The following is a 27,581-nucleotide window of genomic DNA, read 5'->3' on the forward strand; positions in this document are numbered from 1 at the left end:
TGAATTTTCTATGTACTTCAGCTCTCTTCTTATCTGACCAACTCAGCTGAAGTAGAAAAGAAGCAATGATGCACCTGAATATTTTATTGCAAAATCTAAGAAGTTGTGATAAAAATCCATGTTTTATCTTGTGTAACCTAAATAAATCCTAAATAGTAATTATGAAAGTGAAGATTGATAAAGCATAATAAAAATTTTTCTCTAGCATCGAGTTTTCAAGCTACATCTTTCTATACGCTTTCTGCTTTTTAGAACTTTTTTATGAGTAGTATAATGAAATTTGACCACAAATTTATGCCTACAGTAAAAATAAAATTGACTTCAACCCTGTATGAATGTGCTACCAAATATATAGCAGTCTCCCATAATGACAGAAAAATGACAGCAACAATGCGTGGGAGTGGACTGTCATTTGAGAGAGCAAAAGGAAACAGAAAATCATTAAGGGATGATTTAAAACTATTTTTGTTAGGATAAAAGAAAATTAGGTGGTAAAGTTCCAAAGAGAATTCTCTTTGAGGTTAACAAGGTAGAAATATCATTCAAATAGTTTATCCCTGCAAGGAGATTACCTGTAATGCTGCCAAGGTCACTGCCAAATTGCATTAATGGCCATGTTCGGGAGATGTCAGTCACACGAGTTAGAGCTGCCTTCTTCTACCTTTTCTACTGCATAATGACCTACCTCCAAATGCACACTGACAAATTGAGGTGAGTGAATATGTTTTTCCAAAATATAAATGGAAGAGTTCCAATCCACCACTCTTCTATTTTAATTGTACCAAACATGAGGAATGTAAAGTCTGGCAGAGAATAAGTTTTAAATATTCTATTCTGAAAATTGAACTGTTTTTGAAAAATGGCACTTTGAATCTTACAGGGAATTATTTGTGGCTGCCCTGTGAATTTTCTTTCAAGTGCATATTTGCTTACATTGCTGCAAAAGCACAATATATATATTTTTTAAAATGTAGAAACAATGTTTCTTCTTAAATCTAGAAAATGTCACTGGAACACAAAGTTAGTGATAGAATGGTTTAATATTCAATAGTTAAGCTATATTGCAGATTTTTAATTGCCATTTGTCAAAATTATTCATCACTTACAGAAGGTGAGAATCTAGGCAAATTGGCTTCTGAATATACATCTTACTGACTAGAATGTAGCAGATATATTTATGTACGTAGAATAAGAATAGATGAACACATCTCCTTTACAGGGCTTATATTTAAATAGAATAAATCACACCCTCAAAGAATAAATGATATTCTACTATGTTATAATAAGATTTGCCCATAAGAGATACCTCTATTAAAAATTTACCACTTTAGTCCTAGAATACCAATTTAGTCCTGGTCTTGAGATTATCAATATATTAAAAATATCTGGGAAATTAGCAATTTTAATTCTCAATTTGACACTAGAACTTGGTGCTGATTTCTTTGTTTCCCTTATATGTACTAATTCATCAAAAACATTATTGAAATTATTGGGAAAGAAAGATATGAAACAACACTCCATTGCTTACATATCAGCTGACCTGAACAATAATTTAACACTGTATATAGAAAAAGATAAAAAGAGCTGAGTACTGTGACAATTCTCTATTCCAACTTCCTCTATTAGCACTTTTCTCTCTTTTTTTTTTTCATTTAGCAACTCATCTATAAAACAATGACATTAAAAAAAAAGAGAGAGATAATAATTCCGGGACCTCTAGGTAGAATTTTAATAGGCTTATTAAATGCATAATTAGGACACTAGATCAGAAACCAATCCATAGTTTTCACATAAAACCACTACTTCTATTTTATCTCATTTATAGTTACACAGTTTTTGGTAATGACTTTGATCACAAATGCATTACAAAAGAGTTTCTCCAACTTGATGTTGAATACAAACAAATGCTATTTAGATTACAAAAATCAGATTCAAATATATTGCACTTATAAAGTACATGAGTAAAAATTGGCAGAGGGTGAATCATTCTGCAAATTTTATGTTAATTATAATTAGTAATTGGTGAGTAACTATAATTCATGTATAATATATTACCTGAGATTTATAATCTTATTACCAAAACTTTCCCAAAGATGATATTGAATAATTTTCTATTTTAAAAAATTTCCCCAAAGGCAAGTAGCAGAAGGAGGTGATGGAGAGAATCTGTGTAACTTAAAAACCTAATAACAATTTGTATTTGAAAGTCCAAAGCTATGGAGGCTGAAAACAATTTAGGAGAAAATAATACACCTACTTTCAGAATTGGATAATTTTTCTACTAGCTTTTAGCTTCTACATGCTAACTCTATAAGCCACCAAATGTTAATAATTTCATATTCTGGTTGACCAACTAGCTATCTTAAGGTGTAAAAATTCAGTATTTATTAGGGTACTCTTCTCTATCTTTATGTTTTTAGATTAAAATAATAATTTATGTATTTGTAATTATGCGAATACATGATAATATTTACCCTAGGTACTTGAAATCTTAAAATCTTTTCAGCATATCACAAAAACAACACTAAAGCATTCTAATTGAACTAAAATGTACTGGGATAATTATTGCTTGAAGCTTTATAATGCAATCAATACAAGCAAATTCAATCAATAAGTGCTAGATGTCATATCACATCTTGACTTACCATGGAGTTACATCATGATAAACCCATTGGAAATTGAAAATATGTAAGGTCAAAATGGATTTAATATGTGCTCAGAACATAACCTACTGAACATCATAGGTTATTATATCTTCTTCTACCTTAAACATGCTTAGAACACTTATATTAGCCAAATGTTGGGCAAAAGCATCTAACACAATTAATACACTATTGAGTACCTATTGTTTACCTTTGTGATCACATGTTTGACTGGGAGCTGTGGATGGCTACCCCTGCACAGCATAATGGAGGAGCTGAGCTTGTCACTAGTCCATGAAAAGATCAAAATTCAATATTCTAAATATAGTTTCCACTGAATGTGTATCACTTTCATACCACTGTAAAGCCAAAAAAATTGTAAGCTGAACTATCCTAAGTCAGGGATCATCTGTTAAATAAACTATCAAACTGTATTTGTATTTTTGGTTGCAATGTTTTCATAACAACAAATGATAATTTAAATGACAAAAAGTGGTTGTATATGGAGATAATTTACACAAAATTTTCTAAATCCCTTAGCAATATAATGGCAAACAAAAAGTGATTAGTGTCTTCTTAGATATTATAACAAGATTAAAATTTTTAGAACTATATGTTAAAATGTATGTTCAAATTCATTAAAAATAGTCAAATTTATATTTAAAAGTCACACCCCTTTACCATGTATTTTAAATCTGTTCTAAATAATTTTAAAAGTTAATTTAAAGCTATTTCTATTAATAAATATAAGGAAAAATACATTTAAACATACCAGTAGTAGAGATGAAAGTTGAGATGAAGAAAATACATGAAACATAATGGAAAAAGGTATTCTGAATCATTTTCTAAAACAAATTCCCATAAAAGAACATTCAAGGCAATGCCAATTTATTTAAGCACTGGTTTTTGGTTGTACTAACCATCATTTGAAATGAGTGTACTATAGGACAAACAAAATTTTTGAACATGGATTTTTGTCATAAGTATTATATTTACCATTGGTAACTAAAGTGATACCTGTGCTGCTCTTAAGATCGTAGTGTTAAAACGCAGCTCTAGCTGAGGTGACTACCTAATGGATGATGAGGTCTTCTGGACTGGATTGTACACGGCTGACTAAGAAATGTTCCATTAGTTACATAATGCCCTAGACATTCAATACATAGAAAACTGCAATAAGTCACTATACTTAAACGGTATAGGCAATTAGAAATGGCCTGAATAAATAAAATCTACGCTAAATAAAATTATTGTAATATTTAGATAACAGTATTATTACAACAGACATACCATGGGCATTGCTAATGAAGAGTAAACGCTATGATTTGACTATCATTTTGTTTTCCTTATATACAAATACTAACTAAAAGGGGAACAGAGTTAGCTTTTGTTAGATATCTACATTATAGATTTACCAAAGATATAAACCCTTTCCAATGTACTTGGTTCTTCATATATTTACATGAATAAGAGACCAATCTAGTTAGATGCTTCTCACAAAACAATAAAATCCCAACTTACACAAATCAATCGAATAAAACTTGAATTCCAACTGGCACCAATTAGATACACTATCTTTTAATGACTCATAAATGTGTCTTTCAACAGCAGGAATTTTTGGTTATGATCAACATTGCTCAGCCAATCAGGTATTATAGTAGATCTGGTTCAAAGAGTAATTTGTTAATTGAGACATTATAAATTCAACAGACAGTATAACCTGAATACAAAGATGAGTAAAACTTAGTATTTGCCATCCAAAGAAATTAATTTTTACCAAATTGAGAAAGACACTTTAAATATTGACTTTAGTCCAAGATAGAAATTAATAAACATAAAATAGGTATGAATAGTCTTCTGAAAGTCAGATATGAGAAATGATAACTCTAAAAGGAAAGGCCCTATGGTGGAAGTACTTATTTAAATGTTTTTTTCTAGGTCTCTCTCATTTGAATTAGGCACAATTATTACCCTTCAGTCACTTGCTTCAGTTCAATTCAACAAACATTTATGGAGCATCTATTACGTGTAAAACATTAATTTAAATGAGGGAGGAAACAAAGATACTTGAATATGGTACAGTCCCCAAGCTCAAGGAGTTTGCAATTTAAAGTGGGTTGAGAATAACTTACATTTGTACAGTATTTCTACTTTACAATGCTATTGTACATTTATCATTTCATTAAATCCTTGAGAACCATGGTTACTGAAGGCACAAAAGTTGACAATATTTTTATTGTGATAAGAAAAAAGAACTGCAATGAATCATGATTGTCTTCAGTTGAGTCTGTAGGCTTTTACTTTTGTGCTTCTGAGAACACATTCTAATGTTAGTATGTATGGGAATATACTGACTAATTCTAGAATAGTTATGTGTGTTACTATATAAAGTGGCTCTACATGCAGGAAGGGGGATGAGCAAGCAGAGGCGAAAGAGCCCCACAAGGGTGCCAGTCCGTGCTTTTCTTACTGAAGAAGCCTGAAGAACAGACACAGATGTATAAAGGAGCTTTGGAATTCTTTCTCATATCTATATTTTATTTTTAATTTCCATAATTAATCTTGGGATTTGAATGAGTCTTGATAAATGCTATTAGAATAACTTGAGAAGCATAAAAATATATCCCATATTTAATTTTATTTTCTTAAATAATCTGAAAATATTTTAATCCTCAAAACAAGTTACTTCACTTTTTAGAAAACATATCAAAGTGTTAAGGGCAGTACTACATATCATAATAAGATGATACATTTGAATAATTTTGGATTTTTTCCTCAACTATTTACAAGTTTTCTTTCTAATACTCAACTAGTTGAGTTGATAAATAACTAGTGGAGTAATTTTAAAAACAGTAAGTTAAATAATGCACATCATGTTGCATGAACTTTCATTCTTTTTCTCCACATCTCTTGTAAAGTAGTTGAATGTGTGCATCAATTATGGCCCAAGTCTAGGCAGTACACAGAAATATCTTAAAGGAGTCAGTTTAAAACAACAAAGATAAAGCACCACTACCAACTCTTCAAGTTAAAAACATGAATCATTGTTTTTAGACTCATAAAGCCATTCAAGAAAACACTCTTCTTATTAACTCATTTTAATATATTTAGGCATTTCTTGATAATAATATCCTTCTTGTGAATGTTTACCTCAAATAAACTCAATGCATACATCTCTATTTCTGTAGATATGCATATCACCTCACATCTAGGGCTTAGAAGAACCTAATTCAAGTCCTATCAAATATTTTTTTCTCAATTCAAGTCCATTTATGCATATTATATACCTACAATATGTTCCAGGCACTTTCCCAGTCACATCAGGGAACCCTAAAATGAACAAGACTCCACAGAGATTATAATTTAGAAAGAAGGAATGGGCAGCATTAATTTGTCCATTTATTTAACAAATATAGATTAACTATATGCCTGAGAGAGACTAAATTTTGGACATATGGGCAACAAAACTCAAAGTTGGCCTTGGACATTTTGGAGGAGGGTAGCCCAGAAGAGTGTATTAGAGGCCAAGGAAGGCAGCACAGTTATTGCCAACAAAGATATGAAATTCGGAGCCCAACTGCTTGAACCCCAATGCTAGTTTAATCAAATCCTTCTGCGGCCCTCATCACGCACACATCCTGGTTAATCCCCTCTGTCCTCTTCTGTAGCTCTTACTCAGTCATCCCTTGGGGAAAACACTTCCTTAGATGTTCCATTTGTTAGCTAACAAAAACTAATAAATACTTAGATGCTTATGATAAATTTGCAGTAAGAAACAGAAAATAGCTATTTTAAGAAGAAATTATAAACTAAGAATACTTGCAATCTTTAAGCACTAACCTTCAAACTCCAATATACATCTAAACATTATGGTGAACATTAAAGTTCTCCCAGGAAGGTGGTGGTGAAATATCTGCACTTTGAAGGAACACTGCATACGGTCCTGAGGTCTGTACATGGCAGACTACATTTTGGAACTTAGAAACTGTTTTCATTATTTCCACAAAAATTCCACCTGCCATGTCAAAGAATGCTTTGGCCATGCATTGCTGGCTAAGGAAACTTTGAACAATCTAATTCAGTTATTTGTGTTACAACACCCGCATGGCTTCCTACTATTTTTAAAAATATTATTGTGCCTGTACAATGGGTCGTTGTGGGCACAATGTGAGTAGCTGACCATGTGAAAAACTGTTTCCATGTAAAGTAAATCCCGGGTTTTCCGATTTTAAAACAGACTGTGGGGACACAAATCACTTGTGTCGGGGATGTAACCATGCTATTGGGTACACAGTGGTGTGCTAGAACCTTCTCAAAAGGCAAGGCTCGTAGCAACAAGACATGACATAGTCAAGCACTTTCTTTAATGTCCAGCTCAAGTGTCTTCTCTGTGAAGTATTTCCGTATTGCTCATGCAGCACCATTAGGTCTTTTCTTTCCTGTGTTATCAAAGAGTGTAGAACCAGCATGAAAGAAAAATAAAAAAGAATATTGTTGACCACCAAAATGTTCCCACGTTAAGTAATTAAAGAATGAAGTATTCTATAATAGAAAACAAACAAACAAACACATTTCCTTTTTTCCGTACTCCTACAGAGTTCAGCTCATAGCTGAGAGAATACTAAATATCCAGTGCTACCTCATCCTGAGAGATGCCAATAACCTGGAAACTAGACGATACAATTAACTGTCCGTGTTGGAAAGCTGCTCTGGAGGATAAAAACTTCTTTTTGCAAATATGACAAAGCTGTGACACTAATGGCTACAAAGTCACCAGCTGCAAATATATGTGCTCATCGAGGAACAAGTCCAAAAATTTGATAAAATTTTTTTTTTTGGTAAGACTGAATTCCATAGTGTTCAACCAAAAGTATACTTTAGGATTTTTTTTTCTTTGAGAACAGAACAAACACATGGCGTACTATAATAAGCATTAATACTTTCCTTACACAATGTGATAAAGTTCTCTGGTGCATTCCAAAATAAAGTGTTTAAAACCTTCAGGCCTTATCATTTTATTAAATGGGTTTCGCAAGTAGGAAAGAGTGTAAGTTTCCTTTATGTAATGGAAATTTGTTACATTTTAACGGCCAGTTCCACATTCAAATAATGAATAGAAACACCAATGAAATGGTAGGTTCTGGAGGTAGGAAAAAAGCAGCAGTTTCTTTTACATAATGGAAATACATTGCATTTTACAGTAGCAACTTTCTAATACCGATAAGTGCCAATGAAATGAATGAATTGCCTTCTACTTTTCCTCCACACCCCTCAGGGCTGGAAAAGAACAATCCTGCTGCTTCTAGTGTGAGCAGGTGAATAAATGAATGCAACGATTACTTTGTGGGTTTCTTTCTTTTTCTAATGGCAAGGTCAATTCTTTGGCAATGTCCTCCTGATCAGCAGGATGTCATGCCTGCTGGCCACTTTTCTGGATTTGTCTAGTCCCTGTTTCCTTTAACATTTCCCCTTCTAGAATCATAAAACAAAATGAACAGCGTTTTGCTTTGTTGGTGGTGGTTGTTTTTAAAGAAACTGTGATTTTTTTTTTCCGCCTAAAAAATGCTAAATTCCAGAACATACCTTTCAGACACAAGCTTAGGTCACGTTGGCGTGGCAACTGCAGCCCGACTGGGGCGGTCAGACTCGGCCAGCAGAGCCCACAGCCGTGAGCGGGAAGCGTCAGCCCACCACGTGCGTGACATTAAGATGATCCACAGCCATCCTGCAAGACTACATTTTAAGTAGAGCTTCCAAATTGCTGTGGTTGGCATGACCTAATTTTGGCTCGAAAGGTACATTTTTTTCCCCTCTGGGTTTTACTGACTACACATTGGAGAGAAGAAAAAAAAAAAATCATGTTCTTAAAGGGATTCTTACTCTTTCCTTTTTAAAGGACATTTAGAGAATTTAACAACTGCTGGCCTCTGGCTAATACACAAACTGAAGTCTTTTCCGAGCTTCGCCTACATCTTGACCCCTCATGCCAAATATTTCAGGCAGTCTATTTATAAAGTTCATCACTTCCCCTGTTACTTCATCTTTAGAAATGCCAATAATTTAGAAACTGGAATGATACAGCCGGTCTCATAAACCATGAAGAAGATTCCGTGGGAGAGCTCATTTCCCTGCCATCACTTAAGAATTCCATTCATTTTCTCCTCGATTTTATAGTTAGAAGGAAGGAACGCTGATTCCCTTATTTACTTCACCTCAGTGCTCAAATACGGTCCAAAGTCCTAAAGACTGTGGGTGCTAACAGAGGTTCTCAACCCTGGCTGCACACTTGAATCACTTGAAATACTTTTAAAAATTAATGATATGTAAACCCATCCCAGACCAATGAGATCAGAATCACTGGAGCTGATTGCCCAGCATTGTTATGTTCTAAAAGCTCTCCAAGAATTCAAATGCAAAGCCAGATCTTGAAATCCAGCATATGAAACTCTCTCAGAAATGTACAGGTATGCACCCTAATACAGGTATGTTAGAGCATTATCTTATTTGGATGTAGCACGTTTTTGAAAGTTATCAGTCTATCCATGTATGAGCTGACGGCCATGAAAGAGCTTCTCAGCTATTGCATGATGTGAGAGAAAAGCTTGCTGACGCTTAATAAATTTATAAGTTGCAACCACGGAAAGCTCTGCTTTTCAGAGATAGAATGGTCCAAATCCATATGCCCCTTTCCTGCAAAACCAGCACAGAGGGCTTCCAAGGACTTAAAAATCACTAGTTTTATATTGACTGTGCGGAGGGTTTACAGTTGCCTTAAAAGTATAAATCTCCCCTTATGACTTGCAGATCTCTGATAATACTCGAACTTAATTCAGTGCTGTATACTTAATTTACTCAAGGTGATGATTTTCTAATTGCATGTGGGATGCTAATGTATAACCTATTTGAGATCAAATTCAGCATATTTTATGACTTCCAAGAAGGCAATCCATTAGGACACAGTTTTCAGTCGTTCATAGCTAATTGAATTCTCTACTCCAGTCACTGGGAAATGATATATAATCAGGCAGTACAGTCCAGTTCGCCTTCCTTCTTCCCAAGATGAAACTGGGCTTACTTAATGAAGAATCATTTGGCTTGTGGAGATAATGTGGTCGAGTAGCTGGAATGAAAAGTTGCTTTACAGACTTGGAATTTGATTCCATTATGTAACTAAGTGACCATCTAACCCCACCTTCTCACCCCCATAAAACTAGATGTGGCTCATTTTACAGTAAGGTTTCCTATGGAATAATGCAACATATTTCTGTGTAACTTTGTAACTTACTGCTTATTTTCTGGTCATGGCTTGCCTTTTCTGTCCTCTGATATAAACACAGAAGTGTGTGTGTGTGTGTGTATGCGTGTTGTATGTATCTGTGTGTGCATGCGTGTGTTGTATGTATATTTGGCAACACAGAAAGAACAAGTCCAATTTCTTTGATTCTATATGTTTTATAAGGCCATGGTTTGTTGTGTCTTATAGATTTATTCCCTTACAAAATTATACCTCATTCTTAAAGTACACAAGATTTTTCCCAAAGGGTATGATATCCCTAAAGAACATTTATTTATGTACTTTTGCTTTTTTAAAACAAAAAGAGAGAAGAAATACTACTTGAAGTTTTTAAAAATTACTTTTTCTAAGAGAAGAAAGTCTCCACTGTATGAACTGCTCTTGTGGTGGTATCTCCCTGACGGTGCTCTTCTCCTCATTCATTACATGTCAAAACAGTGAATTGCAGGGGAGGGTGTGGACCAGGCGGTCCTTCCTGTCAGCTGTGTCTAGGAAGTGGAGTGGGAGTGGGAGTGAGGAGGAACAAGTCCTGGAGGTCACCTGGAGGTCTGTATTGGTGAGGTTTTCTGACTTACCAAAGAGTGGAAAGGAGATTCACTACTAGTAGACACTTCCTACTTTTGCTGCCATCCTCATAACTTCATTAGCTGCCCCCAATTTCAACAGAACCTAAAGTCCTGGGCAAGGCCTGGCAGCTTCTCCAAATGCAGAGGCAAAGTTGAGAACATGGGAGTTTATACAAAAACATTTTCCTTTTCCAGAACACTGCCAGGATTTAACTCATTGTTTAAGACTCATCTTAGGTATCCTTTCTGCTACTGAAGATGGACCTGACCCATCATCTCCCAGAAAGATGAACATTCCATTTACCTACCACATTCCTCAGTGTAGCTTTTATCACATTACATTCAAAACCACACCTGCCATGTTCATCACCCTCATCAGACTCCACCTTTCACTCTTGGATCCCTCACATCTAGCAAGCCACCTCCTGGTAAACACTTAGTGAATGGACTGACTGATCAATATACTGCCACCTCCTCTTCAACACTTAATGAATAAACTGACTGATTAATATATTTGTAGTGGATGTCCAAAGGGGAAGTTTTGGGGAATAGCAGTAAATATTTTTTATGGGTAGAGTTTTACAGTGCTTGTTTCTTTAATGCTCAGAATGCATTCTCACGCAGGCTTCCCCTGAAAATGACCAGGCAGCTCTGAGAAGCAGCAAATGCCTGGATGGCAGTCCATTTGAATTCAGATCTGGAGGTGGGACCTGGACATTGATATTTTTTAAAGGCTCTCCCTATAGACAGGATTGAAACCACTGCTCTAAACTAACTAGAAGAAGGACATGCACTGTTTTATATCTGTAACCCTGTCACTTAATATATACCCAAAATTGGTTACAGTTCAATTTATGAATGGATTCTGTTTGTGAAAACTGTTAGCTGATTTTAGTCCTTAGAAAAATAAAAATTTTTGAAAAGGTTTTTGAAATGCAACAGTAGCTACATCAGAATCTTCTTCTGGAAATATTACTAATAAAGCTATGTAATTATCCTTTATAGAATTAGTCCGCAGCTATGACTTCCTCCTCAATGTTTGGGTAATCCAGGCCATTATTGTTTCCTGTATATTTAGAACTCAAATGGATACTAAATATAAATCTGGTGTTTTATGGAATCTTAAGAGTGTGCTTTACAGTTGGAAGGTACCAAAGAGGGAATTCATATAACCATAGTCAAAATCACATTAGGAAGTAGACATAACTAGCTTCATTAGGAAGATAGAAAAGAACACTGAGCAGTAGCAGTGGCACTTACTATTGCATAAGGCACACTGAACTCCCCTCGCAATGGGCACCACAATGTGACACGGAGGCCGTTTATCACTGCAACCAAGTAATTCCAAATTACACATCTAATTCCCAAATCTTAAAGTCACATTTCTAATAAGAAACATTTTTTAATACAGAGAACACAGGTTATTTTGGTATTTGCACGGTAATCCAAATAAGCATTTGCTTCTCTTCAACAGCAAAATAAAGCAGAACCAAATGTAGTTACTAAAATTCACTGTGGAAATTTGGCAAGGAATTCATTACTTTAAAGATATGGTAGCTATTAATTTTGAAGTCCAAAGCGTATACATTTGGAAATTCGTAAATATGTGAGTCTTGTTTGATCTCTGACCAGCCTCTCTGCCCTTACTTCTAGTCAAGGGCATGGTAATTCTTTTATGAAAGACCAAGAAAACTATATACTATGTACAAGGAAGTTCATATTATTTCTCATAGTAAAAATTCTAAAAGTGATCCCTTTCCTTTCTTAAAAGTCTTTTAAGAAATATTAAATTAAAAACTAACAGCCATCCATTTGATGAATAAACTTGATATAACATTCTCTAGTTTTCAAATATAATGCAAGTTGTTCTAACTTGTCAGTATTTATTTCACATCTATCTCTGGTTTTATTTATTTTCTTTTTCAACTACAGAGAGAAAGTTAAAAGGCATGCTTGAATTAAAATTCTCCGGAAATTTCACCTAAACTAAATAAATTAACTAAAAACTCCTGAAACCATTTAGTATCCATTTATACATTCTGTCATACAGCTCATATTCTTAAATTAAAACAAAATAAATTACTATGACTCCTACAAGTAAAGGTTAAAAATTAAAACAACTCAAAAAGTGAGAAGCAAAATACAGGTCACTACACGGAGATGAGATACAACCAGATATTTACATTTTGATTAAAGGTTATGTATATATGTAATATTTTTCTCCAGGTTAACAATAGAGAACTGTGTCATAGAGCAAGAATTAGTTCACTTCTCTTTAAAAACCATAAAACATATCACACAAACATAGTCAAACATAGCTTTAAATATGTCCTTCTGGTGTTACTGAATTCTTTTTTTTCAAGATGCCATGAGAAATTACGTTTCTGTAATTTAATCATTTTATTTTTCTTGTCTAATTGCTGAGACAATGTATGTGAGATTTTTGGCTTAGTAGGGAAGAGAGCAGACACTGGAGACCGATTATGTTTGAGGTTCTAGCTTAGTGAAGTGGATAACTTGAGGCAAGATGTTAACATTTTTTTATTTTTTTTTGGCCTTAGTTCTTCATCTGTAAAATGTGGATAGTGCCTATCTCATTTGGATTTGAGGAATAAATGAGTTCATGTGTGTCATGCCGCAAGACCTTAGAACAGTGTCCCAATATACAGTGAGCTCAAAAAGTGTTAGCTGTGATTGATATTTTACCAAAATAGCTGTAATTAATAATACTTTCAAATTAATAACACATTTTTACACATATCATAAAAGATATTAGAATTTTTAGAGATATCTTGAATGGAGACACTGGATAAAAGTAAAAGTGGGATTTCCAAGTCATAGTTGAAAATATCAGTCATATTTATAGAAGATCAGTCTTACTTCGAACCACCAAGCCAACAAGAACCGAAAACCAACTGGTCAACATATGTTGATGCAGATGGAAAAAGGATCTGCCTGTCTAAATCCCCTAAAGAAAGCCCTTCTGGTCACTGCTGTCCAACCTATCATTACCCACGCACTAAGACTCTTTGATGGCTTCGTAGGCTATGAATAATACATTTTTTAGAGACGGCTTCACAAAAATAGTCTGTCTTTGCTCCAAAAAGACCTATGACTAAGCAAATGCAAAGAAAGAACGACCTCCCAACCACAAAGGAGGGTGGTACCCAGGTTGGCAATTGAGGCAACTGGCAAAATTCAGAAAAGTATTTTTGAGATAAACTAGCCCCATCATTCATACTCTAAAGAACCAGGAAAATTTCAAGTTTCAAAACTAATTTTCCCTTAGTTTTTAAAAATAAAATTAGAAAAAAATCTAATTATGTCATTATAAAGTATTATAAATAAAAGAGCCTACCTTTTTAGGCGATCTGGTATCTAAAAGTATTTCACAGGATAAACCATATTTGCAAATATTCTTTAAGTTCGGTGAATCTCACTAAAGAGGTGGAAGCTTTTTATTTTCCCAATGAAATTTAAGATTATATTAACACTTTGAGTAATAAATAGAAAATATTGAGGATTAGTCATTCAAGATAAGTACATTTAAGTCTGCCTATGGAATTTTGTCTCAAAATGGTGTTACGTATATTCAAATTGTAGCAAAAGAAAAGATTCTCGTTGTTCTCCAACGGCTCCCCTAATTCCCGCAGCAGTACGTAATTTAGCAAGGCTAAATCTACCGTCTTGTAATGAATGACAACAAATCTCTCCCGCCCCACCGCTGAAGACTTTGAGAGGGAGAGTAGAAGGCTCTGACATTCTATGGGATTCAACCATTTTCTCAGTTCACCACCTGTGATTCTTGGTGTAGAGAGTATCCTTTTTATCCCAAGAGCAAATATTCAGGATTAGCCAAAACTAAACAATTTCAAGTACCTATAGACTAGTTAAAAGGCAAAGTCATTTCAGAAAAGTTCTTTATCCCTCATCTTAAACATATGTGCCCTGTTCATATCATCAAAAGCATTACAAAATCAACTTATGAAAGATGTACACATTTTTATATTTAAAATATAATGAAAGAGAGTAAAGCAACAAGCAGACTGTCAAATTACAGCAGGGAGGGTAGGGAGATCTGGGGGAGATAATAGATCAACCGAAGGACTCATATACATGCATATAAGTACAACCAATGGACACAAAACTCTGGGGAGGGAGGGTATGTATGGGAGGGGGGGAATGTTAAAATACAATATGTACACAGATAATAATTTAATAAAAATGATTTAAAAAAAACAAAACAAAAAAACCAAAATAAATAAATAAATAAATAAATAAAAGGACCAAGTGAAATTAAAAAATAAATAAATAAATAAATAAATAAATAAAAATAAAATAAAATATAATGAAAAATAATTCTTCTTTCTTTAGGAATTAAGAAACTTGTTATAACAATCATTTGATACAACTCTAGATAAGATAATTTAGCAGTCAACCTGCATGATATGACAACAGAGCCATAAAGTTCAAGTCAATTATTTTCTTGCTAAAATGTGCAAAGTTGTTTCAGAAAGGTCTCTTAATGTACATTGCTTGAGTTGTCTATGTGACAATACATGTTATGAGAGAAATTATGCTTTAAAATGTATTTCATAAATTCTCTTTATGAAGAAACATAGTAACTAGTTATCCTATAAAATATATGATTAATGCCTAATTTGTGATTATTCATTAATATAATTTCATTTTTAGCTGATGTGAATTATAACTGAAAAAAATGCTTAATACTCCAGAACTTTTGAGTTGCTCTTCGTGTCAAAGATTATTTTAAAAATCTAAAATTAGCATGTAAGTACATTTTAAAATCTTCAGTTCTGGAAGATACTTACAGACCATGATCTGTATACAAAATGTTAATGTGTCTACTCTGCATGTGCCTACACATGCAGTAGGTACTACACATACTTAAAACTTAAAATTCTGCTAACTTATTATGCTCATTGTTTTCAGAAATGAATATAGGTTTCCAGTGCTCATTAAAAAAATATATATGTAAAACTAAAGAAATTTTCTATGAAAAATACAACAAAAGTTGAATTTTTATTTAGAATACTTGATAGAAATAGAGACACTTTAATAAATAAAGTCAGTTCAGAAATATTGACCTATTATGCTACAAAAGAAAAATGTCACCTTATACTCAGAGTACAGTTGATCAAGTTTCTCCATAGGACAAGATAGTTTAACTGCTTTTGATTTAATTTAATGGTGTTAAAGACTTAAGAAACCTACATTATCTATGAATTCAAATAATATATTTATAAACCATACCCTAACTTGTATATCACAGTATTTTAAAATAAAGCTTTGACTTGAGTAGGAAAGTAGGTTTGATTTTAGTAGGAGATTATTTGATTATAAAGTAAATTTTGTAATTGGAAATTTGATATTTTCATAAAAATATGTGGTTGATTTCAGACAGAACTATAAAAACCTACTCTTACATTTACAATACATATCGCTAATAATTAAAGATGTTTGTGAACTTAAAAAAATTTTAATGGAAAGCAAATATTTGGTCAAAAATATGTTTGGAAAAAAGCTTTTGGTCGATGAATGTTATAAAAGTTTCTTAGAAATCTCTTAAAATCTGAGTACAATAAAACTAGGGCGATGCATATATTCTCAGTTACTCTTTTTAAAAAAAAACCTGTAAAAGTGACTATAGTGGCATGTTCTGACACATTCTTTTCATAAACCGAACCCTGTTAGTGACAGCAGAACAGATTGTGTGCATCTGCTGGGAGTGAGCCAGATGACAGTGGAAAAACGCACATGGATACCTTGGCACAGCAAATAAAAAAATGAGGAAAAAAAGACCTGGAAGAGAAAGTGTTCAACTTTAATTGAAACATTCTTTCCAACATGATGAACTTCATCCAACCACCTCTTGTAGCCTGTCAATTTTACATATAAGAATGTGTTTAAAAAGGGTCCTTTGTAAAATAGAGCTGTTTTGTCCTCCTTCCGCACTAAATATTGACTCAGGTTTTGGATTATTTCTTCAAATTATGGCAAATGCAATAAGCATTAATGTCAAAAAAAGAGGCCAAATTACTCTAGCACAGTTTGGTACAAGAATGCTAACCTTCTAAAACCCTTCAAGTCAAAATTTAAATATCTGTGTTAAGTTATGAATTATGTGGGTATTATACTGCCATGTGCTAGAGATGCCACAACTCAAATATTCTGCAAATGTGATATTGTCAATGCTGCGTGCACTCAATAGTACTACAATATTTTATTTTATGCTGATCAACAACAGTATTGTTTAAACAGTTGGCTCAATAGCACTGGAGAGGTCCATACATAAAAACAAACGTGCTTCTATAAATCATACCAGGAAGCTCTCTTGGATGCTCTGATTACAATGAAAATTTACTCTATACAGTATACAATGCAAATTTTAAACTGGAGACCAAGTTGTTTAATAGATTACTACTCTGACTGAAGCAGCTGCAGTAGAAAAATAAAAAAAAAAATCTGGTGATTAACAGCCATTTTCCAGTAATCATAACCCTGGAAAGGGCTACTGAGCAGGGGGAGGGGATTGCAGATGGGATAATTCTCAAAGCTCATGTGCCTTAGAGGGCTCCATCATCTTCATGCAGACATTATTATTATTATTAATTATTATTTTTTGAACTAGAGCTTTTAGAGGCTTCCTTGATTGCAGGGTTGGGAGCCGTCCATGCTGTTTTACCATAGGGAAGTCCACTGTGTAAGCATTCCTTGCACTGAGCACTCTTTAGCCAGGCTGAATGCAAGGCAGAAAGTTGAATGCAAGGTGCTCACTAGAGGGGCGTTATATAAGAGCATGAGAATAATTTCAAGAGGTTTCAACCCCACAGTTGGTCTAAACTGGGCAGGCCTCGTCAACATTACCTGTCATTCAAAATACCAATTTCTTTGAGAAATGAAGTGACTATAAAAGCTTGAGAAAAAGGTGGTAAATAGACTCTGAGACCAGAAATAGACCACATCTTACCTAAATGAGTTTGTGTTATCAAAAGGTGTTATTTGTGTTATCAAAATTCTGCATTTTCTGTCCTATGTCAGATTTCTTCTCACATGAAGAAAAATACCCAAATTAAGATAAGTTCACTTGTTCATCATCTCCAAGTTGATAAACTATCATTAAAACTAACAATCCCTCAAATCTGGAAAATTTAAAAAAGGACATGGGAGTGCCATTTACTTATTTTTTAACTATTAAGATAAAAACATGTCTTATCTTTACTAGTAAATACAATTCATTAATTTATTTAATAAATATATATATAAAAAAACTAATTTTTGCAAGCATGATTGTGAAGAAATAGAAAGATGAGTAAATGACAGCTGGTCATCATACATTTCTTCTATTGATCTTATTACAAACAACCAAAATTATGAAATAAGTATTAATATATTCTTCAAAAGTGGCAAATACACATGCTAAAGCAAATAAAAATCCTTAGAATTCTTAGTGAGGCTGTGTTCACTATTAAAACCACCTAATAATTCTATGTATATCAAACACTTCCTCCAACTTGAATTGTTATTAAAATTCAGCAATAATCTATCTGAAATTTATAAGTTTCAATAAACAACTTTTAAAACTTATAGATGGAATAATTTTGTTTGTTTCATCCCATTTATGGTTTCCATTTATGGTTCTAAAAATAATATAATATTTACTTAATACCTGATTCTGTGATAGGTTTTGATATTCTTGAAGAACTATATTGTACTTAGCGATCATTAACACTGGCCTAACATGGCATCAGAATTAGAGACTTACCCTGAAAGTAACCCAATTTTAACAGAATTAAAGTATTATCTTAAAAATTTTAAAATAATTATCCCTTCAAGCACTAAGTGATCATCATTAGCAGGAAGATAAAATGATCAAAATATAATGTACTCTATGATAATAATTTTCTAGTTACTGAGCATTTACTAGTGCATTGTGCCTTTATATGTATCATCATGTTTAATCTTTAAAACTCTAGGAAGTATGTGGTATTATTATCCCCATTTTACAGATGCTGAAACTGAGGCTTTCTGGTGTTTAAATAACTTGCTTAAAGCCACTAATCAGTAAATGAGAGGCAGAATTTTGAAGTTACTCAGTTTGGTCTTCATTCTTAAATATTATCTATTGTGTGGGGGCCACTTGGTCTAATAGCACATATATGTATAATTTAAGAAATAATATTGGGTATGGCAATGATGTCTTTCAACTCTTTATGCTTGCCAATCAAAAGAATTGATTTTCTCTTTCTCTTGTATTCATTCTTATTCTCTCATGCTTCTTTGTGTCTCACACTCTCTGCTCTCCCCCTTCTATTCCCACAACACACACACACACACACACACACACACACACACACACACACACACCATGCATGCACACATACTTTGGACTTTTGGCTCAAAATGATGTTTTCACAGAACATCATGAAAGCCATTACTTGGTTCAACTAGTCCAATAGCTGTTACTCCCTCCTGAGACTTCATAATGCTATGCATTTTTGCCGTAAATGTACCATCCACTGACTCTAAAGTCGTCAGCGACTCCTTACAAAGACACCATCTTAGAGTCTACTGTTTCAAGATCTGTGTCTGGAGCTTTCTCATGACATGGCATTGGGCTGTGATGAACCACATCAATCTCTCAAGTGTCTCTCAAGAATAAGTCAACACCTGAAACAATTCAATGATCTCACATGCGTAGTCAAAACAATTAAAAGTGCATTTGCTTTCTCACAATACCAAATATTTCGAAGCAAGAAAGGAACTCAGAAGAGAATCCAAAAACAATAAAAATTGAGGAAAAAAGGGTGAGGTTAAGAATTCTTTGATTGTTTAAATTTATAAAACGAGAGAAGGGGGAAAAGTCACATAGCGTTCATTCTAACTCAAGTCAAGAAAGATCAAACGGTCCTACAAGGGACATTCCCCATTCATTTCAACCAAAGTGCCGTTGGGAAACAGCAATGGGACTGAGTATTTTACCCAGCCCTTTGCAAATCTATTAATGTTATCGTGGGAATTTCTCTTTGGTTTATGTAAGGGGAGAAAAACTCAACCGTGAAAGGAAAGAATGATGTAGTCAAAATTATTTCCTTAACCTATAACCTATACAAACTGTTAAGTGGTCTTTGGATAAATATGAGAAATGAACAAATGGATACCCCCCCTTTTTTTAATAGCCAGGTTTGTACGTCTTAATTGAGTTAAGGAAAAAAAAATCCTGATGGAATTAGGTCTGGATTTATACATTTTTAACATATTAACTGTTACAGAAGAAGGGTGAAAAGATCTACTTTCTGGACCACAACACCTTTCCTTAAAGACCACCCAAACTTCACGAGGTTCCTCAAATGTGAATGGAAATCAGGCACCTTAAAAAAGTACAGTACTTGGTAATTTATTGGTTAACTGTTAAAATATTTTAAAATTCTTGCCCAGAGAAATACCTACTCCAGGAACCTCCAAGAGATTCATGTTTTAATCGGGTATAGTTTTATAATATTGAAATAGCAAAAAAAAAAAAAATCTATTTCCTATTTAAAATTTTAAAAAATCCAGTACACATTAAACAACTGGAACTTTACAATGTGTCTAACAATATTTATCGAGTGGTAATGATTCAAAGTATCCTACCGATCAGGAGAATTCTAAGAAGATAAAGAAGTCTTGTACCATATCTTAAGGAAAAAGCAGTTTTAAAGGTTGAATCTGAATTTTAAATAGAATGCCTAATTTTGTAAAAAATAAATGTCAAAATTACCGACTCCTATATATATTAATATATGCAGAAAAGTTTAACATTTTCCCCCTTGCTAATGAGTCCTGAAATGGTGCCAGGTGTAGGGCCCTTGCTCATAACACCTATGGCAAGAATAGGCCATTGTGATCATACCCTTAGGATTACATTTACATTTTAAGATCTATGTGATATTACTTTCTTGACACTATTAGGAAACATTGGCATCCACAGAAAAATAGTTGCTTGATACTTAAACATAATTAAAATGATCTTTCTGATCTATTTTAAAGAGAAAATTAAACTGTTGATCTGACTTGGTAAATTTTATATAGGCAATGAACAACTGGCTTAGTGGGTTAATGACTAAACTAGCAATTAAACACTATTTGTATATTAGTATAAAAATAAAGTCTCAATAAATATTTATGATATAGTCACACTTTCTACTTAAGGCTCCCACTTAATGCATTTTTATTAGAGAAGGAAAGTCAGAGAAAGGTGTGCTGGCAATAATCTGACTTCACACAAATGAGAATTCTACTATTGACTGAAAGGAGCCGCGGCAGCTAGAAATTATTTTTAATAGGATTTTTAAAAATCACATTGGTAATGACTGAAAATGTAACTGGTAATTAAAGACTGGTTTTAACAATTTTTTAGCTTATTTTTCAAAGAAAAGTATGAGCTTCCAGACTACAGTTTCAAATGCAAAGAATATTAATTCAGGTAGTTGGAAATTGATTTACTTTGCATGGCAATAAGCACACTGCTTACATTGTACCTTTCAAACGAAGGGCATAAACCAAATCTGAAAACTCTAGCCCATGGTGGTGGGTTGTTTTTTTTTTTGTTTTTTTTTTCATTCTATATTTTGACCTAGCAATCATTCAAAGTGTGGGTGTTTATCCATAAAAATTACTGTAGTGCCACAGACTGCAGTGGACTATTGCTATTTCTCGAGATAAGTACAAAAAACACTCAATGTTAATTTGCATCACAAAATAACCTAACATATCTGGAATATAATGCACAGGCTTCATTGAAAAGAAACCATTATATTTTTTTTTCTGCAAAACACACACACACACACACACACACACACAGACACACACACACAAAAAAAAAAGTACAGACATCTGATTGGGCCTGCACTTGCTGGGAGGAGGAAGGAGGAGAGGTCTCGTTTTCTATCTCACACCTATTGTTTTATGCATTCTAAACTGCTATATGGAAGAAAAAGGAAACAGTGAATCCACTTTGCAGTTAATGTCTTAGTGATTTAAGAGGCTGGATTTTCCATTTAACGAAGGAAAACACTCTGCTTTTCCTTGACCAAAGTGGCTGCCCAGGAAGAAGGCCCTCTGCTCCTTCGTCTCTGCCAGGGAAAAAGAGGACATTACTTGGGGCTGAGCGCACTCCGAGACAGAAGAGGGGACGTTTATGATGTGGCACTGTGCATGTCTCTGGTCTGCAGCCAGCAAGTTCTCATTTTCTAGCTCTGCTGCCAGTACCTGCCCTGAATATTCAGAAATAAAACTCCACTACCATAGCTCTACCTTAAAAACTGAATGTTACGAAGAATTAAAAGAGTATTTTACTTTCTTTATCCTGAGTGTAATTACTGTTTTTAAAAAGAAAGAGCTGAAACTATAGTAACTGAACAATTTATATGAATTTTTTTTCTTCTCTTTTTAAACTCCTCAAACTGCCTTCCCACAAAACCATTTAAGTTAAATGGGACATTTACAGACTCACCTACATGAAGGCTATAACTTAAAACATCTGCTTAGACACCTATGTTCTGTTCAGATGTAAAGAATGTGGGGGGGAAAAGTCAAAAATACAGGCGCATTATATTCTTTAAAAATGTGTGTTCTGTGTGTGTGTGTGTGTGTGTGTGTGTGTGTGTGTGTTCATTCAAGAGATTTTGACTGCAATTAGGTAGTCGGTCCTATAAAGGCTTCCTTGTGTGACCATGATTTCTAAAAATAAAATGCTCCAGTGAATATTTCTGCTAAATAATCACATCTTCAAAATTACTTTAAAGAAATCCCAATTCCCTCATGTTACATTAAGCAATAATACCAGCTTTCCATAATAAGCCTGGGTTGTACACCTCATGCATGGTCAACAATTAATTAGGTTTAAAAAAGTCATGTTTACTCTGTTAAGTAGTAGACTAATTTCCTTGTCTGTCCTTACTTATTTACATCAGTGAATCTATTTCCTAATTTTGCAAATGCATAAGCATATCTAAGCCAAAGCTGCCTATCTTTGGGGTTCGGGGAAAGATGCATTCTCTTCCTTAACATTCCAACTTGCTGAAAGAATCACAGACATAAAAAAAAAGAGAGAGGTAGTAGTTAGTTGTTAAAAACACATACACACCAATTTGCATTCTAATGGCCATATCCACCACTTGTTAAAACCAATATGCTAGAGATCCATAGTATCTGAGAACAATTGATATGAATTTATGTGCATCTTATCTATGACAAGAATATACAAGAAGGAAACCAGACCACGCTCGGAATGCTATTTGGTAAAAGCAAGTCCTCACCGGGACTGCTTCAGAGATTGGTTTCTTCAATCTATAAAAAACAAGTTTAAAGTACTTTATTTCAATACATTTTACTAGACGATTTGCATTGTCATTCTACATGAATAGCAACCACTTGCAGGATGAACAACGTTGATCCATTCACTTCAAATTTACGGCATTAAGAATTAATAAAGTCTCTATAATGTCTGCATTATTAAAGAGTAATGATTGCTGCAGAAATCTGCCTATGATAGGCTTACTGTTTCTATCACTCGTAATATCACCAATTTCCTTTATAATGTCCTCAAAAGATTCTCTTCATGTGTATTTTGCACTTTGTTTGGACTAGCTACTATAATTTAAAAATAATTACCGATATTTAACTCAGGCAGTACAATGACAATGTACAACAAATGCATTATGGTGGTTGACAACAAATGAATATTACTCATATTCACCTGAAACCAAAATGTGGACTTTTATAACAGGTATCACATAATATTTATACTTAACAGCAATGTGGCTTTTCTTTCTGCAGTTAACATTACAATAATACAAAGAAATGTGAAATACTACTATTTGGGGTAATCCTTTTTATAATCTTATTTATTTATTTTTTTTACAATGGTTACCCCTTTTATAGACTTTTCTGTATTTGCATACACAAAAACAACTAACATAAAAGAACACTGATGCTATCTACACATTCTTCAAAGAGAGGGAATAGGTGCCTCTATCTCTTTATGCTTCAATGCATTTGTAAAACAGTTACTATTGAATTCTTGTTTTGAGCAAAATTAATTCTTGTTAAATAATAAAATTACAAAACTTGCATAGACCTTTTCAGCATTCAGTGTGAGAAGGGTTATCAATAACTTCTTTTAGAAAAAAAAAACCCAGTTTCCTTTGCTCACTAGCTGCAGAAGCCCATTAGAAATTATTTTTTCTCATGCTCTTATTCACTTACATACTGCATATTTGCTTCAATTCTCCAAGGGAAGAAATGTGGCTCTTGTGGGAAAGGTCCACCCCTTTCTACATGTTTGCTTCCTTGAACGAAAGGAATACACCCCCTTACATTCTTTGAAATGTGTCCAACATGCGCTGAATTGTATTAGCACTGGATTATTAGCCAAATTAGAAAATCGTACACGAGAGTTAAATACTGTTGAAGTGTGGTGTGTTTTGAACCAGGATAACTAAATGACACCTGTGTATATAGGTAAAAGCAATGAGCTACATTCATTTAGTCTTAGTGTCTAAGTTTGGAAGCTCAGAACACTTGTCTTAATGGAAGAAATGTGTGAATGTTTTTGTGCACATGTGTGTTGTGTGACAACTCAGGAAGAGGCCCATAAAGGTTACAGGTTTTTTGGTGCATCCTTTAGATTTAAGACCTATTAGAAGAATGCTTTCTTCTTTTCATAAGTATTTTAAAGAAAACATATTGAGAAACTAAAGTATCCATCTTCATAAATAGAGTCAGAAAGCTGAAATCACAGAAGTGCAAAAATATCGAAAGTCTATGCTCATCATCCTGATGACAGAAAACTCACGCCAAGTTGGTGTCCATTAACTTGAATCTCATTAATACAATCTGCTGGTCATGAGAATGTTCTAACAAGTCTTCCTTTAATTATGTAGAATAATGTACTCTCAAAACAAGTATTATTTTGTTGTTATTTTATAATTAAGTGGAAATCTGTGCATTTATCTTTACCTTTGTTTTTCTAAACCCTATTTTTCTTTATTGCACTTTTACAAAGAAATATGCAAGGGTCAAGACGCAGAGTGGGCAAAATTTTATATATTTAAAGATATTTTAGTGTTTAAATGGTTAGTGCCTTTGGAATTTGTTCATCAGGCATTTCCGAATGAATACAACTATATAATTTCCAGGCCTACAAAATGGAAGCTATACTATTCTGCCTATGTTTTTTCACTTGGAAAAAGAGAGAACATAAACCATGAATATGTAAACTGGAAGTGAAGGTAATAAACTTATTAAAACTTGGTAAGATATTGTTATGGTCAAAGGAAACCTGCAAGTGTGTGCCATAAATCCACTCAGATGAAACTTCTCATTCACTAGAATTTCCTATCTTCTTATAATGCACAGAAAATTAAACACATAAATATTAATTTTATGTATCACAGAAGATGTAGGCAATGAAATTGCAATGTTTACATTTATGGATGACTCATTAGTGTTTTATTGTGTGAAACACTAGGAGGCATCAGTTGGGTAAAAAAGGACTTCAATTTTTAAAGAAGCAAGAAATTACTGTAGAGTTGGATGTGTAAGAAGTTGGGGTTTTCAAAATGTTATTATGTAAACCAAACTTTATTCTCTGAAATAAACTCTGAAAACATCATATTTTGTTGTTGTACAGATTGGTCTTTATAGAACATTTATGAAATACATATAATTTGACCAATACATACCTATTAAGATACATTTCAAATGTATGGATTCATAACTCTGTAATTACACATTTTTTATGAAGAACACACTTGGTAACAGAATAACATAATGGCTATTGACTACTATGCATTTTCTGCTCAGTTACTCAATGGCATCAGTGTATGTTTTATTTCTGGCAAATTCTGTTTTGTGCTCTCTACAATGTCTCTGAAAATGTCCACTGCAATGAAGCCTTATAATCACTGCTTCTCATAAGCAGCCAGAACTTGATTTTGTTCATAAAAAAGTGATGGAACTTAAAATTTAAGCAATAAAGACTTATATAAAAAAGACATTTTCTCTTATTTCACTATCGAAAGCTTGTCATTTGAAAACTGAGTTTTCCGCTGTTTGAACGGTTCTTCATAATGATGAAGCAACAGGGTCGTGATGTACTTAGCTGGCAATCATTTGAAATTGGAGTGTCTTGTCATTCCCCAACAATCAGCTTTTATCTCTGACCTATCAAAATAGCACGTGAACTGGGTAATCCGCCTTTTGTAAGGTGCACAGACCCTGTTGTCGCTCCTGGTTTTGTGAATCGCCTCTGCAATCTGGTTTGATTTCCTAGAGATGACAGATCTCGGTGAACAGTCAGGCTTTACTGAGAGTGCAAGGCAGTCCACGCGCCCGTGAGATTAATGCACAGTGCTGAGGATGAGGGTCTTAATCACCTAGCCTTCCCCATGCAGCACACAGACTCAACCTCAGTAATTAAATCTTCCCATTGTGTCAGGCAATCACTATTTTCGTAAAATGAATATGTGCATTTTTTAAATAAGTTCTACATATTAATTTGTGTGGTGTTTTCTCAAAGGCTGTGCTTTTGAAAAATAAGTAGAACTTTATTAATAATCTCTTTAAAGTCCACTCTGTGACCCTTAATTGCATATGAAATTCTTCCATGCCCCTGAAGACAGGGTTCTCTGTTTAATAACTATTTTTTTGTTGTTATTATGTAGCACAAGTGTTGCTGCACAGATATTTCCCCATTTTTGTCACTTTCTGAGATTTCATAGACTCAAAATATACCACACATAAAGTTGAGAAATAAAACCACAAAATATAATACAATGAACAGAAGAAAGTTTTGAAATATAATGTGAACATATGCCGTGTAGTTATTTAGCTTGTTTTTTTTTTTTTAATAAAATAAATGTAAATACAATAAATTACTTATCAGGAAGATATGGTGTAATGTTATGCAATTTTTGATTTGATAAAGTGAGGACTAAGGAAGAAATACATAGAAATCTGAACAATATAAAACATGATGCTTTTTCAATTTCAATTTTTGAATCATTAGTCCTTTTCCCTATTAGAATCAACCATTTCCCTCAGATGTTGAAAACTGAATATGTTGAAAAGAATAAAAGAGGCAAGATGAAGTAAAGTTCTTGTTATTTGTATTTCATGCATTTAATGTTAATGTGTTTGGATTCTGAAAAGTTAATATAGGTGATTGCATATTTTTAAAGTCTGAACAGCTTAGGAAAGATGGAAAATTGACTTTTTAGTATACAGTGCTCAGTTTTTATTTAACTGAAGTAACAAATTAATATTTAATAAAAGTTACATATTTAATATTGTCTTTCACTATATCCTACACACATACACAGCAACCAGAATATAAATAGCATAATTAATGAAGAAGTAAAATACTGTCTTTAGTAAGAAGACTGCAAAATGTCATAGATACTCCAAAGTTGCGTGTAGCATATTACTAAAAAACAGTAGATTTTCATAAAGTTTAGCAAAATTTGAAGTAAAGATAACTGCCAACTATTGTCTCCTTAACTTGACTGGGAGGTCATATTTTAATCAAACATTGAATTTAAAGTTACCTTTGACCAAAAAAACTTTTAGAATTGAGTTAGTAGTCTAATATACAGCCAAATGTACTTTCCTACAAATAGAAGGAGGCATTTTAGAGATTTTGCCCCCTTGAGATAAGATATGAGATACGTACATTTCATTTTACCTGTCAAGTGCTGAAGCACTTGCTATAGAGTTACTTCTTTTAACTTAATAATTTCATGCATATATTAGAAGAATGCAATATGGTTTTCAAATTGCATTCTATTGAACCAAAACTGATGGAGAAATAAAAATACGGGTTCTACCATATTGGTACAAAAAGAACATTTCAAAGACTAAACCCAAACTGACATTATTTTAAAAATTAAATAAGATATTTGAGTTTTAAATTGGAGATTGTTAATCTATTTAGAGCAAAATTAATATTCAATTTAGAGGTTAAACGGGGTTCACAGGTGGTCACATTTCCATGTCTTACCAATTCTCTAGGGAGTC

The 27,581-nt window shown here is 33.4% G+C and overlaps 1 protein-coding gene across 37 annotated transcripts in view; it reads right to left on the reverse strand.

Annotated features, from left to right (window-relative positions):
- The window catches only part of MEF2C (myocyte enhancer factor 2C), a 161,182-nt gene that overhangs the window by 110,009 nt on the left and 23,592 nt on the right, over positions 1 to 27,581 (reverse strand). For 3 of the 37 annotated variants that reach the window (XM_084882097.1, XM_084882091.1, XM_084882084.1), the window contains exon 1: positions 23,772 to 23,855. The exons of the other annotated variants lie outside the window; for them this stretch is intronic. The gene's annotated coding sequence lies outside the window, so the exon portion shown is untranslated. Of the gene's footprint in view, positions 1 to 23,771; positions 23,856 to 27,581 lie in introns of those variants that run through there. 37 annotated transcript variants of the gene reach the window in all.

This window comes from Pipistrellus hanaki, assembly GCF_964339955.1.
Source record: "Pipistrellus hanaki genome assembly, chromosome: 4".
Taxonomy (NCBI): Eukaryota; Metazoa; Chordata; class Mammalia; order Chiroptera; family Vespertilionidae; genus Pipistrellus; species Pipistrellus hanaki.